Source organism: Haemaphysalis longicornis, unplaced genomic scaffold (genome assembly GCF_048455015.1).
Source record: "Haemaphysalis longicornis isolate Haplotype H1 unplaced genomic scaffold, Haemaphysalis longicornis Haplotype H1 scaffold_3, whole genome shotgun sequence".
NCBI lineage: Eukaryota > Metazoa > Arthropoda > Arachnida > Ixodida > Ixodidae > Haemaphysalis > Haemaphysalis longicornis.
The window spans coordinates 83,334,430-83,351,885 of NW_027526335.1; the positions used below are offsets into that span (position 1 = coordinate 83,334,430).

Genomic DNA, 17,456 nt, shown 5'->3' on the forward strand with positions numbered 1-17,456 from the left:
CCTAAACAAAATTATTTCGGCTCGACCTGCTTCAGGCTAATCAACAAACAAAAGATAAAGAAGAAACATTCGGCGCTGTCACAACAGATGTAAGAACATAAAATTGATTTGTGGTGAAATAACGTTATTACAAAAGATTGCCTAAGCCCTAAGTGGTTTAAAAAAGAGTGAGATAAAACGGTGTATACAATACATGTGCAGAGAGAAAAGGTAAAAAAAGGTGATGCTGAAATTGAAACGACACATTTCAGTATACCGTAAGGAGCACTTAGGTGATCGTTCCAAAGCGGGTTCTATTAATACTCGTTTCTTCCGAATATTTTCTGAAGCCTGAGATTATAAAAAAATGTGCAATGTAAAGGGGAAAGTCTTCAGGCCTTCTAGCAGTCTTGACATTGCTCGATGGTTTGAAAAGCCGAGTATGTAATTAATATACTATAATTGTAATCGCCAGCTGGCCCTTTGATTTCTGTGATTGGCTCTAACGTTTCCCATAAATGGCGAATAGGGCAAAGGGACTCCAGTAGGCGTGGTATATTGCAAGCACATCCAGGCTCCAATACGAGCGAAATGGTAAAACAGGTACGTGAACAACACTCAGCCACGTCGTGAAACGGTTGTTATTTATTCATGTAAAAAAACGCAGGTATAAATCCGCCACGGAGCGCAGAAAGAAAAGGTGTACACAGTTACTGACAACTTTTATGTCATGGTGAGCAAACCGTAAATCGTTGCAACCTTGAAGTCCTTGGGCGAGGACAGCTGGGAAGGGGACGCAGAAGACATGAATGATTTATTTGGCGGGCGCTATATTTTTAGGTGCGGAGCACCTTTGGACCGCACAATGTCTGTCCGCGTTCGTGCGAATAGCATTTACAATCGCAAAAAATCACACAGGCACCGGCACCGGCAGTGGTACCGGCACCGGCAGGAGTCGAGCCTGTGTCTGGTAGACCAGACAGAGTTAGTGTCAGTCGTCTTACCCATTGGGCTACGACCGTGACTTAGTTCCCCGAGATTCAAACAGGTTACTCCCTCGCCTGTAACAGTGCGGGGTACCTTAGGACCTCCCAATGTCTGTCCGCGTCCATCCGTGCGCACACCACTATCAAGCGGAAATCAAGCGAAATTCGATGTGAGCCTTGAGTTGCAGTTTCATTTAGGGAATAATCAAGGTGCAACTCACGTCTCCAATCGAATGACGGTCGGGGCGCAACTTGGATGTCATTTCGAGTCCCCGTACTCCGCACCCTTGCCATCATCCATGGAGCGGAGATGCTGCCATTTTTTTCCTTTCTGGTTCTATTATTTTCGCTAGCCATGTCTGAGTAACCCTCCTTCAAATAAAAAGAATTGTTGGAACAGCTTCCGCTGCGACGCCCACACGTTGCTTCTACTTTCTTTGCGTCGGCGTTCCCGACGAAAGCTGGAATCGGGAACGTCGTCTGTCTCGTGACCATGGTCCTAAGACGTACACACCTCAATCTGGCCTCAACTCTTGATCGATCCCTCAGGATCGACCACCTACTTCCCGGTGTGTGTTTCGTTTCAACGTGTTCGCTCTGTGACGGGTGCTCGTTTTCATCGAGCAAGGTATTGATCTCGGCGAACTTGCGAATACTGACATCGGAGAAAAGGTCGCGTGTTTTACTCGGGGAATGTCGCAGGACTGAGTGAGCACCCAGGGCACGTTCGTGGTACCACCCGCATGCAGAATTCATATGCAGACACCGCTACAGTGATTTATTGAAAAGGGGTCTGCCCTGGGGTCTGAGTGCTCGTTTCACAACCCGGGGAACACACTGGACGCAGAACCCTGAGTGAGGGAGGCGGGTAGGTAGAGGCTGTGTTTGTATTTCATAAAATACGCCATATTACAATCACTTTATTGCGGAGACGAAGACGTCAAAGCCGATCGCTTCATCCACACCCTTATACGTCAGCAGTGCCTTCGTGCGTGGAGGCAACGCGAAAGCTGTGGTTGTCACCCATCCAGGACCCAACTCTGTTGGCGATAACTCGCTCATTTTCTCTTCACAGAAGATGCCTCTGCAATGCTAATAACGTAGTGAAATCTCCTTCCAGTTTCTTTTTGCCTGTCGGTATCGGTTCAACCCGTACATTTCCAACCGCTTTTACGACGTCGGGTTTAATTCTACCTCCAAAGTGATAGTGGTTAAGGGAGCGGAGGGAATAGGGAGGAACTAGGAGGGGATCAGTAATTTCACCTTTTCGGTTGGCCGCTATCTGTGTAACAGTTATTGCCGCGGCAGGGAACAAATTTGACCGCTAATTTGAGCAGCGTGGCAGGAGTGTTTCGTGTATTCTTTGCTTTTGTGGAGATTGTCTTTCCTGCGGCTATCAGATTCTTCTCTTACAGCAACTGATAGGTAGCCAGCATACAGCGGCGATATTTGTCTTGTGACGTGGCATGAGCACAAAAACAAACATAATGACATGAGTTTACATAACACCAGGGAAGAAAAATCTCTTGATAGAGTTTCGACTTCCTCTGATGTTCGTAGAGCAGCAATATTTTGCGGGGATGTTTAGTAGCCACCTGATCTCAAAAATACTTGCGGTGATTGCCGGTGTTATAAAACCGTTTCCTTTGTTCGAAACAACTCGTCTCAGAGATAACTGAAGAGGGAAAACCTCAATGATGGTAAAGCAAGGAACGGTATGTGACTGACACGCCCTGAATATGTTTTCGAAGCTTGCACCAGCCTGCACCAACGATGAATAAAACTACACGTTGCCTTTACAGATGGCGCACGAACAGCGCGAATGACCGAACATCGACTCTAATAGAATAAACTTGATTACAAAAAGGATCGACAATGGCCTAAGTCGGGAAAATGGAACGCGGGATAACCGCTTGGATGTGAAGGAAGGAAAAGGTGTAAATGGAAAGGACGACGATGACGACGACGACAACGGCACGGCGGTGATGATGACGATGAGGATGACGATTATGATGACGATTGCGACGACGACGACGATGATTACGATGAGGAAAATGGTGGTGGTGGTGATGATGATGATGATGATGATGATGATGATCACAGTGAGAGGACCAGTGGCGGTATTCTCGTAACTGTCCCTTTTGAAAACGTCCCTTTTGCGCCCCTTTCATCGTGACGTACTTCCGGTTAAGCAGTCGGCGTTGGCAGTATGTTTGCCGCGCTTGCGTTACGTCACTTCCGATTGTTTGCTTTTAGCCAATCAGGGCTCGCCAAAAGGGACACTTTTGAAAGGGACGCAAAAGGGACGAAACTCGAGAATACCGCCCCAGTTCGGCAATGGGACATTTTGCTTTCACGTTCAATACATCGTAAGAAGTGCCTAGGTGACTTCGCATCTTTTATAATTGTGCGTATCTGTAAATTAAACTCGGGGAAAAGACCTCACATATTTGTGTTTCAAAGAGGAAGGGCTTTCCATGTAGCGATGATGCTCGTGCTGTTCCTCGCAGAAACGTTTGGCCTATTAGAGAGAACTCAAGGAACCTGAAGCATATAAACTGTGTTTTCGGTAGCAGGTTCTAGCTGTAGTACTTAGGGAAAGTGCCTTCATAAACGTAAGTGCGATGAGAGCCAGTGTACGCCCTGGCCCTTAATTGCTTAATCATCTTTAGTGGTATGCTTTAAATCAAGGTAACATATTCCTCTCGAAGCAAGACGGTCTACTGCTGCACGGTCTATGTATACATGTAATAACTAAAATCGGGGTGTTTAATTAGGTCAGCATACTGTGCACTTTGCTTTTATCAAGAGCAAATTATTCCTAAACAGTTCACTGATGGTAATGCTGCTATCATTTGGTTTAAAAGCGTCCATTCGCATGATATGGCCGGTATCTCGGTCACTATCCGACCTTGATTTAAGGCCGACACATTTCGAGCGTTTTATCTTTCGAGGTATTTCTATCCTTACCCGTGCGCCCAAGTAAAATTAAGGGAAAAGTAGGCCGGGTGTAGCGGGCGCATGCTGGCGACCTTGATGGTGACATGACCCTTAAAACAAAAGCCTCCACGAACGATATCAATTACGCCCGCGCTTCGAGGGTCGGAAAGCCATACCGCTGCTCTTGGCAAAAAACGTGGGGGACCCTTGATAAGTAACCGCTGAAGTGGTAATTGTAGAGCGTAAAGCAATCAATGTTCGCTCTGGTCGTTTCAAAACGCCCTAGGTCGATTTCGTTCCGCCACAATCGCTGAAATCGATCAGCTGTACATAACCGGTGTTGCACGTTCGATATCGTTAAAGGAGGTAGTTCTTCAGTTCAACAACGTACCAAAACGCAATCCACATCTGCACGGCTGGCTTTTAAAAAGCGGTGCTAGCTATACTTTCGATTTTGTATCCCGCCTGGTCATTCGAACTTTCGTATCTAGTTCGTATTAAACTAAATGAAGGTTTCTCCAAGCTCGTTCTCTTCGCTTAAAGCTAGAATGTGATAAATGTAGAAATTATTTTAAACCCTTTGCCGTTCTGCTTAATAGCGGTCGATATTGCCTCAACGTACCAATAAAATAAACTGACTCAATATATAAGAGAGGGGCTTATCGCGGGAAATGCATCATTTAAGGCATCGACTATTCTCTCGCTCTGACATGAACAAAAGAGTCGTGTGAGCAGCACTTCTACAATGCGAGCAGGCCTAATATATGCCAGTATGGTGGAAATGGGGAAAGTGGAAGGGAAAGTGGAAATATCGAATGGAAAAGGCGCTTACGCCCGATATCACACGCTATCTGAGTGCGAAGCGGAGCAACGAGGGAGAGTAAAGACGCGCAAATAACCTGCGAGGCTGTGCAAACATTGCGACGTTCTCTGACGCGGGAAAACGATGGCCTTCAATTTCGGTAACTGCGTTTTCTTGTTTAACCTGTCTCGAATGTGACGCCTTTAAGGCAGGTATTCCCTGTGGAGTACCAGAAAAAGCAGGCGCGACGGAAGCGCGGTAGAAGCAAGCATGAGAACGAAGCAAAGAAAGAGAAGAAATCGGCAATGAAAAGTTATATTGTAGCGTGAGCTACAGTGGGCGAGGTTGGGCAGTTTCGCGTGGCTCCTGGAGAGCCGTGCTACGCATGCGCGAGGAGCCGCCGCCACCTCGAGTGGACTGGACTGGACTGGATTGAATTGGCTTGGATTGAATTGGATTGGATTGGATTGGATTGGATTGGATTGAATTGAATTGAATTGAATTGAATTGAGTTGAAATAAATTAAACTGAATTGAATTGAATTGAATTGGAAATCGTTTTAGCAGCAGTAAGCATGATAATCAGCTAATCCTAGACAACCAGGAAACCTAAAAATAACCAGGTGAACCTTAGCTCACGCTACGTATAGCCTGGCATAGCCGAGCTAAGCCATTGCTAATTGCTAAGCTAAGCCATTGCTACACCCCGACCACGCAGAACTCTAATCCTCGGGAAGTTGCGGCGTACGATTTCGCCAGTCTGCCGGGCGGCAACAATTTTCCCCGTGTCTCGCGGTACAGACTTGTAACTTGCCAGGACGATGTTCTGAACGGTCTGGAACCTAATAATACGTGAAGACGAAGTAAGGAAAGCGAATAAATAGACGGAAATACCATGTAGCAGTAATGGTATGGGTGACTTGTAATACAGCGTGAGAATTAAGCAGGCGCCACAAGCCAGCGGTGAACTGGACTAAGGGTCCCACCACCAGCAACAGGGCCACAGGAGCCCGCTGCGAGGAATCAATAGTCATAATTAACTGCGCTCAATTCAGTCCGATCGTTGTGCTGCTGAGCACGAGATCGCGGGTTCGATTCCCGGAGGCGGCGACCGCTTTTCTGATGGAGGCGAAAAGCAAAAACGCCCGTGTGTACGAGATTTCGGCGCACGTTAAAGATCCCCAGGTGGTCAAAATTAATCCGGAGCCCTCCATTACGGCGCGCCTCATCGCATGCGTTGCGTCGGCGGGTTAAACCCTACAATCAATCAATCAATTCACTCCTATTCTATCATGGATGTCAAAAAAAAAATCCCGTGAAATGTAAGGGCAAGGGTAGGGGAAGATTGATGTAAAAGAATCGATTGGTTGATTGATTGAAGGGTTTAACGCACCGACGCAACGCAGGCGATTAGGTGCGCTGTAGTGGAGGGCTCCGGATTAAATTGGCCACCTGGGGATCTTTAACCTGCCCCGAAATCTCGTACACACGGGCGCTTTTGCTTTTCGCCTCCACCAGAAAAGCGGCCGCCGCGGCCGGGAATCGAACCCGGGTCCTCGCGCTCAGCAACACAACGCCTTAGCCACTGAGCCACCGCGGCGGGTGATGAAAATGAATTGTAGTAACAAAGAAAGCTGGGCGAGATGGTAAGTGTTCAGAATGAAACGAAGCGCGCAAAACAACGACAAAACCAACGAAGAAACAAGGACAACGTTGTTTCTTCGCGCTTCGTTTCACCGTGAAATAGAATTGGTTCATGACATTTCGCGCACGACAAATTTCGATAAACATCGCCGGGGGCAGCAATAATGCCTTCACCTTCAAAGCACGTGAGCAGACTGCAGTTCGCGGAGACATTTTTTAAAGGAAAGTTTTCTTTGTGATATGCCGGTGGCTTCCCGTTAAAAGCCTAATGCAATTTCTCCACAGACCAGTTGGGCGACCGAAAAAGCTCTGATAAGATATCTGGACACAGTTTGTGTAATTGAAACCTCGTGTAATCACTGTGGATATCATTGTGTAAAATGGTCATTTGAAAATCGCAAAAATAAACGGTTCTAGATACGACAGTATATGCATCGATCACGTAGAAGGAGCACACTAGTCTACCTTTATCTCATAAACCACGTATAGGTATACATGTAGATCGTTCGTAGATGCGCTTACTTAGTGCGCGAAAAATCGTCGCATGGGATGATCGCGTCTCAAGGGCAACGATGACAAACTGGCGGAATTACGTTCGCGTACTCTTGAACGTAAGCGCGATCGAGAGAGGTTTAAGCTTAGCGATCCAGCGGTGTGTCAGAACGATGCCGAAAGGAAGAAAAACTTTACCAATCCTTTCCGCCAAAATGGTTGGCTAAAACGTCGGCCGCATTTTCGATGCAGTTTTGATGGGAGAAAGCTTTCCCGCTTCTCCCGACTTTCTTGATGAAGAGATGGGAAAGATTTTTCATCTGTCTACTACTCGGTTATTTTAGTTTGGGGTAACTCACACTTTCCCACAGCTTTTCTTACATATACGCGCGCATGGGCGCGTGTATGCCCGCTGGTATGTTTTCACACTGTCGTTTTTCCGCGTTTCCTTCCTTTTGATCGATTGTAGGGTTTAACGCGCCGACGCATCGCAGGCGATGAGGCGCGCGGTAGTGGAAGGCTCCGGATTAATTTTGACCACATGGCGATTTTTTACGTGCGCCGAAATCTCGTACACACGTGCGTTTTTGCTTTTCGCCTCCATAAGAAAAGCGGCCGCCGCGGCCAGGCGTTTCCTTCGTTTTATGGGCGTACTAGCGGTAGTACCCGGCGGTGCCCGGGTAGGCCATTATATTAGGGACAGCAATTGGAATTTGTTAGTCGCAATATTAGGCTACTTCATTGGGAAGCGGTACACACTCGGGAGCGTCTGCCTGCTGTCAGAACATAGGCTCCTACTGCAGGCGCATAGTGGTAATGTGAAACGACTGGTGTTTTACTCCAACTCTCGCTGAACAAATTGCACCAAGATGGCGCGTTTGAGCGAATGAGTCAGTGAGTGAAAAAGGTTTCATTGAGCCGGCGAAGTGGGAGTGGTTCCGAATTTCAGAAAGCCATGTGATGAGTGGGCAGCCTTCGCTCTGGAGAAAGTATTGTCTGGACATTTAGATCGCTGTTAGTCACCAGGTTCTCCCACAGCTCTAGGTTTGGAAAAGTGGATGGAAGAAGGAGCTTGGTTTGCTTGCACTCTTAATATGATATGAGGAAGAGTGCCAGGTTGCAAACACAACTTGAATTCGGCCGGAGATTGCGCTGGGAACACATGATGGAGGCCGGCTGGGTGAGGGGTATTCTTCCTCGTAGGAAGTGCGATCTCAGAAGATATGGACGATGCTCATCGGTACAGTTTTATCATAAGTAACATGGGCTCCCTACGGGAGGCGCGAGATTGCAGGAAGTCCCAGCAGAAGCCGAGGGCTAACCTTTGCGCTTTTTACTGGTACATCTTCTCTTTTACATTTATGATATATGACACCTACGGGAGATGCGTAGTTGCCGAAGGTGTCAACAGATGGTGACCGCTAAGCGAACGCGGGAAATCTCAACTGAATTTTACGTCCAAAAGAATGCAGATTAAAAATTCTCGCTGCCCTTCTTATCCGCATCTTAGGAAAAAATCCTGAAAGTGGTTTTTGGGCAATTAAATGTGCAGCATTTTCAAGAAAAAACGAATAGGAGATATCAACCGGCTGGGTGGTTATTTACGATAGTGTAACAACACAGTGTTTTCCCGAAATCTTGCTTGCCTCTATTGGGAGGGTGTCATAGAAAAATATTGTATAACATTGTTGAGATACGTGAGTAAGTTGCCTATCCCAACGAAAATCAGTTCGATATCTCAGATGGCGGGCGGTAAAAAAACTAATATCTGAAAAACTATTTTACCGCTTTTTACTCTCTCCATGGTGGAATTTTTAAAATTTTAAGAAATATTGACCTCCAACACCGCAATCAAAATGTGCCCTTGCAATCTGTAGCCGTTTGAAAGAGCAGTTTGGCTAGACTTGTACATAACCTGTGAGGCCTTTTTGGCTCATCAGCCGTGTCATTTGTAAAAAACAATTTGACCCTTTTAGCGGCATCGCAGAGCGAAATCTTTGAAAACGGTTCTGTGCATTTGTATGAGTAACATATTCTAGCAAAAATCAGTTGGATTACTGAATCGGTGAAAGATTTATTTGAGAATCTTTAGGAGCACCGTTTTAGTTCCGGAATGCGGAATCACCTCGCTGGTGTAGGTTGGGGCGAAATCCAAAAACTACTTTTTAGGTATTCTTAAGGGCTACTTATATCAGCAAAAAGCGCTTCGATATGTGAATGGGTGACCGAGAAAATCACAAATTCGTGAAACCACAATTTCGACCTTTTCTTCGGTTAGGAGGGCAATTTCTGAAAAACCCGCCTTAGTGAGCACCTACTCAATGACGCAAATAAACTCGTGAAATTTCAAGTCTCTAGGTCTAACAGTTTTGGCTGGACGTTGATGAGTCAGTGAGTCAGTCAGTCGGGCACTTCTTTTTATATACCCGCCCCGGTGGCTCAGTGGCTAAGGCGTTGCGCTGCTGAGCAGAAGGTCGCGGGTTCGATTCCCGGCCGCGGCGGCCGCTTTTCTGATGGAGGCGAAAAGCAAAAACGCCCGTGTGCACGAGATTTCGGCGCACGATAAAGATCCCCAGGTGGTCAAAATTAATCCGGAGCCCTCCACTACGGCGCGCATCATCGCCTGCGTTGCGTCGGCGCGTTAAACCCCACAATCAATCAATCAATCAATCAATCAATCAATCAATCAATCAATCAATCAATCAATCAATCAATCAATCAATCAATCAATCAATCAATCAATCAATCAATCAATCAATCAATCAATCAATCAATCAATCAATCAACTTCTTTTTATAGGTATAGATTGGCGGTGAGATGTTTGAGTGGCGCCCCCTGGCTCTGACGATTGCTTAGGGACTCGCGCCGCGGTCGTCTGCTACCCTCCGCTTGTGAGGGGCAGCAGGACGTGGGCTAGAAATCGCCCGCTTTGATGCTTGAGGTCATTGAAAAGCGTATTTCGAGCAATTCAGCCATTTTTGCCATCTTCTGACACATCTGCATAATTTCAAGCTGTATCCCCCGCAAGTTTGCAACACTGGAGGAGAGAGAGAACAACTTTCTTCAGAGCATCGGTCGAATGTAACTCGTGTGTAACTCAGGTGTAAGTCGACCTTTCTAGGTTATTCGCGAGGTCCAACGCTAAGAGCTCCTAGATTGGTATTCAAAATGCGTAGGCTTCCCTACAGTATTTTTGAGATGCTCTTATGAAGACTCAACGGTCTAATCTTACGTACCAAGTAGCGGGTCCCGACACGCACATCGCACTGCAGAAAATAAAGCAGCTGAGGTTTCCACCGTAGTCGTCGAAAACAAGCCCCGTTGCAGCCTCTCGCTTGCCGGCGACAATACTATACAAGCAGAGGAAGTAGCAATCGCCCTCGCCGTCGTACAAACTAATGCAGCGGTCATTGTCACCGACTCGCAGCAGGCTTGTCGGAATTTCGTTAGGCCTTCACACAACAACTTTACGCATCATTCAGCAGCAGCCCCTGAAGAGGCTAATCAGGATTGTATGGGCTCCCGCACATCACGGTATCCCTGGAAACGAGGCGGCGGACGCCATCGCTCGATAATTGACCCACCGAGCGGGCGCCGAGATCAGCGTTGCCGAACCCGAGCGCATGCAGCCCTTGACCTCTTACGCCGAGATCACGCAGCACTACAGGCTGTCACGTCAGACACTCGCTCCCCTCACAAATCTCTACCCCGAGAGCACGAACGTCATTTACGTGCTCTCCAGACTAATACATTCCCCCATCCTATCCGGCTTCACCTTTTCGACCGACAGAACTCCCCGCTTTGCCGATTTTGCGGAGAACCCGGAACGCTACGCCATATGGTCGGGGGATGTGACCAATCTCCACTGATTCCTCCCAACCTGCAACTTTCCACTGTCGAGCTTTGGGAGAGCGCCTTGGCGAGCACCAGCCTGGACGACCAGCTTCGGCTGGCTCAAAGGGCTGTCGATGCTGCCCGCGCTCAAGGCATCCTGGACTGAGGACGCCTCCTTCAAGCTTCAGTACAATCCCCCCTGTTGATTTAAATAAACGTTTAGTCTCTCTCTTCTATATCTTTCGTTCTTATTGACTTTTATCAGTTCAATGTTTTTTTTTGTTTTTTTTTCTGTTCCTGATGCATTATTTTTCTGCTCCGTTACATACGTCTTATTAGTAGGTTTGGGGATGTTTGGGAGGCGCACTAAGATCGTGTGAGTATTTTCTTCAGGCTGTATGGCACACATTCCTTCTGCACAAATTGGCTTTCGTTATGGCTACGTAGAAGAAGGTGCATATCAGCATCGCGCGTTGTTTATTCACATGCAAATACAATGAGAAGGTTTGTGCTACACCACCGCAATCGCGCCCCAGACAACGTTTTCCAGAGTACTCGAAGGCGACTTTTATGCGGCAAATTTCTATGGTAACCATCGTTATCATAACGAACTGACTCTCAATCCGAACAATTATAACATGATTCCGGTGTTGAGGTGTTGATATACTCGCTAACGAACGCAATAAATACTATACGCGCATATGTTACAAGAAATTAGAACCGATGACTATTCCCAAGCAGCTCTTTATTGTTTTCCAACTCTTCTAGGCGTAAAGAACAAACTCTGGTGCACTCGGGATGGCTTTCTATAAAATGAAGAAAATTACTCTTACTCTTTTGTGCTGAACTGAGCCCGGTCCATGAACGAACTAGATTTTTCTGTTAAATAAAGTTTTCTCCTCCTCCTTCTCCTACTCCTCTTGAGCGCAGTTTTCCTATAACACATCTCTGAATATTGTGAAGATATGGCTATGGAAAATGGACCGAAATATCCCTCCACGTCTGAGCAAACAGTGTTACTGTATCTTTACCGTAGACGTGACTCGTTTTGCTCAATAGATCTCCCCACTGGTTAGAAGCATAGTATAAAACCAACACACAGTGGGTTATTTGGAACTGAACCTACAGTTTTTGCAACCCATAGTGCATGCCGGCATACTTTCCTGGCATGGCAACGTAAAGTGTTGTGATACGATACTTTCAAGCATTCGGCAAGGTATCAAAAACTGTTTTGCCTTACATGTGATTACCGCGATTCGTAATGCCTCCTGCCAATGCCGACAGCCCCGAATGCCTGGAATTTGTTTTGGTCTTGTATTTGCGCTGTTGTCGGTTACTAGCAGCTGGCTGCTCCCTTTGTTGGAGAAGATGCTGAAAACAGAAGCTGACGCAAAACTCCGACTCTTCGCGCTCCGCACAGCACCGGCTTCGCAAGGAATGGGGTGGCGCCGGCAATGTTTCTTCCATAGCGGTATCAAAAACTATACTTTAACTGACGCCTTGAGCTAGTGTATGCGATTTTAAGTCTAATATTATGATAAAAATTTACGCACACGCAAAATGACGGCGGACAAGCATCAGACGTCAACCGAGCGCAAAGAAGCAGCAGGGAGAGTGAGCCCGAGTGAAGCAGACGACAAACGCGAGAATCCCCAAACCGACGTCACGGAGGCGCTCTTCGAAGCGCCGCCCGTGGTCGCGCTCACCGCCAATAGGGGCTACGCAAACAGTGCACGGATCTCTTTGCGTCTTGCTCATTGTATTAGAGCGGCATCTCTCGTTACGCGAGCCTCAGTAGTGGAGCGAGTTGCTTACGCAATGAGGTAGCGAATAATATACACAGACCCGCGTCGACTTCATAGCAGGCGACTTCCCGACCTGCTGTCTTTCTGCTATCGATGAGGGCGCATGTTTGATATGCACCGTGCACTTTCAGGTTGTGCACCAGGGCATGCGATGTCTGCAAGAGCGCCAAGGGACGCAATTTTGCTCTTAGGCGGCATAATGTTATGGTGCTTTTATACGCACAGAGGGGAACTGGCGTGTTGCAAGTCATGCTCCCGTGGGATTGCATAGTTAGCTATCTCAGGCGGGTCTTCGGATAACCCTGTATCGGGTTATCCGAAACTGTGTTGTGCGCTTTACAGCGAGTTCAATATATTTTCATCGGTATGTTGTTCTGCAAACATTATTTAGCTGGATAGTTGCGTTCAGGTTAAATAACACGGTTTCTTGAAATTTCTAGAAAATGATAAAGGGCGGGGATTCATTACCTTAGATATTTCTCTCTGTTTATTTGATATAGAACTTTGCGCATATTGTTTAGGATCTATAACGCTCTAGATATCCGGACTTAAATGTTGAGAGCGAAAACTGCAATTAGTCCGTAGTCTTTATATTGGTATTGCTTGTGCATACACGGAGCATAAGGGCCAAGAAAAGAAAAGATGCACACACGCACGCACGCACGCAAGTACACGCACACGCACACGCACACACACATGCAGGCACGCACGCACTCACAGACACCCGCACACACACAGCCGCGCACACACACGCACGCACACACAAACACGCACACACACACACACCGCACACACACATACACACGCGCACACACACGCACACACACAAACACACACACCCGCACACCCCCCACACACACACCCACACGCACACACACACACACACACGCACCCGAACACCCACGCGCGCGCACACACACACGCGCGCACACGCACACCACACACCCGCACACACACACGCACACACAGACCCGCAAACACACCCACCCACACACACACACGCACACACATATACACACACACCCGCACACACAAATACCCGCACACCCGTACGCACACACACATACACACACATACACACAAATCCGCACAAACACACACACACCCGCACACACGCACGCACACATACACACACCCGCACACACACATGCACGCACGCACACACACACTCACCCGCACACACACACACGCACACACACCCACACACCCGCCCTCCCACACACACGCACACACACACACGCACACCCGCGCACGAACACGCACACACCTGCAGTACACACACACACACCAACATACAAATGACAAAGAGAAAACGACCCGTCGAACGAGATTTTGGAGCAAGGAACTGCCGGCGGTATTTAATTATTGCGCAAGACCATGAAGAGGTTCGCAGGTCATAGTCCATCCAGCTGGAACAGCATTGTGTTAAACTTCACATGAGAGTGAAGAGCTTAAATGCTGTGGAGCTCAGACCTACTGTGGAATATCAGCAAAGACGAAAGGAGGAATTAGTGCTTCCGCTTTTGCATTTTAAACTAGCAAAATCAACGGCACACTCCCAAGATTTCGTCAGAATTAAAGACACCGATTGAGGCACGATACTAACAGATATTTACACTGTAAAGAGCAAGCTGGTTAGGTTTTGGATCGCAAACAGCCTTTTGACAGCGAAGCTGTTTAGCAAATCATAATTTTTCGTGCTCGCAGTTAAAAATACCAAGAAATTTCCGAGGCGCTCACGTGAGCGCGGTCGTCGAGTCGACAGCCCGGCAGTTAACAAAACCAAGAAAATGCCTTGTGCGCGTGTGTGCGTGATTCCCGACGACCGCCCAGCGTCTCCTATGTCCGTTTGTCAAATCAAGCATACCTACTTAAGGAGATTCTGTAAGATCGCGGCTACCGCCCGGCAGTTAAAATAACCAAGAAACTGCCCAGCGCTCGTGTGCGTGTGCCTCGCGGCAAGCGCCCAGCGTCCCCTGCGTACAGGGTTTGTAGTTGGGCAAGTTGGTAAATAACTTTAACAAAACATTTGACTGTAGGATTTAACGCGCCGACGCAACACAGGCGATGAGGCGCGCCGTAGTGGAGGGCTCCGGATTAATTTTGACCACCTGGGGATCTTTAACGTGCGCCGAAATCTCGTGCACACGGGCGTTTTTGCTTTTCGCCTCCAACTTTAACAAAACAGCGTGAAGCACGGGACAAAGGGAATAACTTTAACAAAACAGCGCGAAGCACGGGACAAAGGGAAGACGAAGACTACACAAGCCCTTTGTCCCGTGCTTCGCGCTGTTTTGTTAAAGTTATGTACCAACTTGCCCAACTACAAACCCCTGCGTACGTTTGTCAAGTTAAACATACCCACTTAAGGAGATTCCCGAAGATAGCGGCGACATCAGCCCGGCAGCTAAAAATAAAAAAAAAATGTCGAGCGCTCGTGTGTGCGCGCGTCGGGGTGACCGCCCAGCGTCCCCGGCGCACGTTTGTCAAGCAAGACTTAGGTTGATTGGCCAAGAGTGGCACAAAAAACTTTAGCGTTAGGCGTCATCGTGGCAACACTTAACTTAATCGGAATAAGAAAGACAACATCGCTCGCCGTAAACATGGCAACGCTTGCTCGGGACAAGAACGACACGTCATAGCATATGCCTCTCCAAGATGATGTCCAATCATGATCACTCCTAAAAAATATAAAGGAAGCTCAAACATCTAGCAATAATGATGGAGCAAAGGTCGTTCTGGCAGTGAAGAAGAAGCAAATCGGCTTCAAAGAAGAAGCAAACCTTCATGATGATCGTACCTTCAAGTCTTACGCGTTATTGTGAGCTTCCTTCATTTTTGCATTTTTGTGGAAATTAGACGCGCACAGAGAGAGGTTAATTATCATCATCATCATCATCATCACCAGCCTATCTATGCCCACTGCAGGGCAAAGGCCTCTCCCAGTCTTCTCCAATTACCTCGGTCCTGTGCCAACCGTGACCAATTTATCCCCGCAAACTTCTTGATCTCATCTGCCCATCTAATTTTCTGCCGCCCCCTGCAGCGCTTGCCTTCTCTAGGTATCCACTCTGTTACCCTTAACGACCAGCGGTTATCTTGCCTTCGCATTACATGCCCTGCCCACGTCCATTTCCTCTTCTTAATTTCTACCAATATGTCTTTAATTCCACACTGAAAAGTGGAATGAATGCTTATAGATGGTACACGATAACGTGGCTTCCCTGTTCTCTCTCTCTCTCTATATATATATATATATATATATATATATATATATATATACAGATATATATATATATATATATATATATATATATATATATATATATATATATATATATATATATATATATATATATATATATATATATATATATATCGCTACCTCTCTGTTTCTTTGAAGGTGGTAACCATTTTTAACGAAGATTTGACTTACGTCACATCCGTCACGGAAGTGACGACAGGACAACGAAGCAAGCGGCCTGTAAAGGGTGCACCCCAGCAAACAGGATCTTCTTGCGGGGAAGCAACCTTTAGAACTAAAGTGTGCGTTTTACTTCGGGTTGCTCGTTTCCGGGTTTCATATTTTAACATATTTTTATATTTTATATTTTTATATTTTGTAATATTTTTTTTTTTGTGCCGGAATGAACCAAGATTTTACTGACGTCATGAAAATAACGCCAGTACACCCTTGCCGAAGCGACCCGCCAGCAGGACGTCGCTCTCCAAAGCACACCCACATGACTGCCGCCGGCCCGCAAATCATGCTCATCTGCAGATTTCGCTGCACATTTCACTTTTGTGTTTTATTGATTCCTATGACAGAGGAATCAACCACAGTTTTTTTTTTAGATAAAGCACTGCCGACGTGGATGTGTTTCGGCATTTGAATAAGTCTGTGGGTGAACACCAAAAGCAGTCCAAGAGGAAGGTACAGCGTCAGACTCTAAACAGTATGTCCGGTGCGAACGCCGTTAGTCGCACAAACTGACCAACGAACGGTTAGGGATGGAGGCGAAAAGCAAAAACGCCCGTGTGTGCGAGATTCCCAGGTGGTCAAAATTAATGCGGAGCCTTTCACTACGGCGCGTCTCATCGCCTGCGTTGCGTCAGCGCGTTAAACCCCACAATCAATCAATCAATCAATCAATCAATCAATCAATCAATCAATCAATCAATCAATCAATCAATCAATCAATCAATCAATCAATCAATCAATCAATCAATCAATCAATCAATCAATCAATCAATCAATCAACGAACGGTTACGGTGGACCCGTCCTGCATCTGTCTCTGCACCTACTGTGAATTGTCGCATCTGAAACGCTGCACTCCAGCCGAGTAGACAGTGTGTGCAGATGCGGGCACTTACAAGGTGCACACGTGGACGGAGCGGGAGGTCTACAACGGGGTTGTTCACAATAAAATTGTTTTTCAGCTCGCTGGCACGGCGTCAAGTACAAAAAAAAAAGGCAACAAACGGTTGAACCATAACGAACAAAAACACGCGCACGGAAAGAGCCTCGTCACAACGGGAACCGCAAAGGGAAACATTCTCAAAAAAAAAAAAAAAAAAAAAAACGAAATCAAAGGCTTGGGTGCTTATGACCGCTATCCTCGATGTTTCCCGCGTTAACTAAGCTTGCTATTCGAACTCCGTGTTCGTAGAGAAAGTAACTGAAATCGGCAGCGGCCAAACGAGGTTCTTGTTTTTTTTTTTTTCAGACAACCGTGAACCACGGTAACCTGTTTTCGTTTTTGCCACTCTAATCGGGAAGTTGATGCCAATGGGGCCCGTTGCAGGGGCCTCTAGCTACAGCTTTCGCTGGAGTAACATCACTGAGTGCGCAGGATCACGTTTATGCGGGTGCCTCCTTCTCGGCTCCTGCAAACGATACCGTCTTCTGCTTCTCGTAACAAGATTTGATTACCCCCCCCCCCCCCCCCCCACACACACACACACACGCGTAGT

At 46.9% G+C, this 17,456-nt stretch overlaps 1 non-coding gene across 1 annotated transcript; it reads right to left on the minus strand.

Annotated features, from left to right (window-relative positions):
• Positions 1-6,233: 6,233 nt before the first annotated feature.
• Positions 6,234-6,306, minus strand: Trnas-gcu (transfer RNA serine (anticodon GCU)). Its single transcript has one exon. It is a non-coding gene; the product is annotated as a tRNA-Ser (tRNA).
• Positions 6,307-17,456: the final 11,150 nt, after the last annotated feature.